Source organism: Micropterus dolomieu, linkage group LG08 (assembly GCF_021292245.1).
Source record: "Micropterus dolomieu isolate WLL.071019.BEF.003 ecotype Adirondacks linkage group LG08, ASM2129224v1, whole genome shotgun sequence".
Classification (NCBI taxonomy): domain Eukaryota; kingdom Metazoa; phylum Chordata; class Actinopteri; order Centrarchiformes; family Centrarchidae; genus Micropterus; species Micropterus dolomieu.
Window position 1 is genome coordinate 32,056,000 of NC_060157.1, and position 1,658 is coordinate 32,057,657.

Consider the following 1,658-nt stretch of genomic DNA (forward strand, 5'->3'; position numbering starts at 1 on the left):
TTAGACGCAGTACAGCCAGACTTTACCGCCTTCCTGGGAGGACGTTAAAGTTCTCTGAGCTGGTCGCAGTATTTAGACGCAGTACAGCCAGACTTTACCGCCTTCCTGGGAGGACGTTAAAGTTCTCTGAGCTGGTCGCAGTATTTAGACGCAGTACAGCCAGACTTTACTACCTTTAGTCCAACAGAGTGATGGAAAATAAAATGGCTGCCTGGTGAAGCAGACTGGGAGTAACTCTGGTCCTTTCATGTAGTAGGCCTAAATTAAGAAAATATAACGGCAGTAGAATAAATATCATCATGTCCTGTGGTTTCTCTTTGTTCCTGGATGTTTGAGGTATTTTGAGAAGTGAAGGATTAACAGACTGAACTGGTTCCACACTTTAAAACTCAAACATCCTAATAATAAAAATGAAATCAAAGCTTTGTCTTATTATTATATTTCAACAGAAATCCAAATAACAGAAAACAATAGCAATCTCAGCAGATAGCCTATATGATACTGACATGCTGCTCGAAGGGGTCACTAACAGAACGTAATAAAAACATATCATGAAATATTATAGCCTACAGAGAAATAATAAACAATAATGTTGTTTTAATTAAAGGTGTAAATAAATAAAAACATGGCCCGTCCATATACAGAGCTGTGTGATCTGCAGGGTCTCTGCCGAACTCGGTTTACAGAACCTCCCGCAGGGCTGCAGGCCGGCCTGGACAAGGCCTCCTCTCAGTTCTGGCACAGGGACAAACACTAACACACAAAAGCCACCGGCGCTCATCTGTTAACGTTCCTGACTGTACCGACACCGGGCCGCCATTATCAGAGCCTGGACACCGAGCGACACTAATAATCGGGTTAACGAGCCCGGCTGTCGGACCGAGCCTCAGTTCTCCTCCACAAAGGCACCCGTCAGAAATCAGCTGAGGTCCACCTCCAGTTTCATCACGGCCCCCCTGCTCGGATCACCGTGAAGCTGCGGCCGAGGCCCGGAAAATACCGTTGAACGCTTCACGCTCTTTGTCACGGAGACATAAAGCCTTACCTTCCGCCTCCCTTCCCCCTCCGGCCCGGCAGATACACGCTCACTGTCCGACTGCGCAGAGACGACGATCACGGTGGACCACTTGACCACTGGGGACCGGACGAGTGTGACAGCAACGTCAGACCGAGCCCAGCAACCGCAGCCGTTCAGCACCCCGGACAGAGCCTGCAGAATCTTCAGCACCATGGACAGGAGCCCCGCTGCACTGCCTCCTGCCGGAGCACCGTGGACCTGCAGCCGGCCGCAGCTCACCAAGGGGCCGCCCCGCTGCCTGGGCTGGGCTGCCGGGGCCCGGGCCCTGGGCTGGGGGTCAAGATTTAGCCTAAAGAGGACGGGGAGTGGAGGAGGATCTCACCAAACACACTTCTCAGGTCAAAGAAACAGCCGGTCCCAGCAGCAGCAAGTAGTAAAGTCATAAGGAAGTACTAATAGGCTAGTATAATACTAATAATAGGCTGCTAGTACATAGCCTACCAACGATTAACTCACTGAACCAGCTGGGACTGTGTCATCTTCAGCTTCTGGGACAAAATCATCAGCCAGTCACAGTACAGCTGCCCCCTGAAACCAGCCAATCAGAGAGCATAGTTTTGTTCCTGGATCCTAGATCAGC

The 1,658-nt window shown here is 50.4% G+C and overlaps 1 protein-coding gene across 2 annotated transcripts in view; it reads right to left on the reverse strand.

Annotated features, from left to right (window-relative positions):
- The window catches only part of myt1a (myelin transcription factor 1a), a 22,085-nt gene extending 20,883 nt beyond the window's left edge, over positions 1 to 1,202 (reverse strand). For both annotated transcript variants that reach the window (XM_046055417.1, XM_046055416.1), the window contains exon 1: positions 1,046 to 1,202. The gene's annotated coding sequence lies outside the window, so the exon portion shown is untranslated. The remainder of the gene's footprint in view (positions 1 to 1,045) is intronic.
- Positions 1,203 to 1,658: the final 456 nt, after the last annotated feature.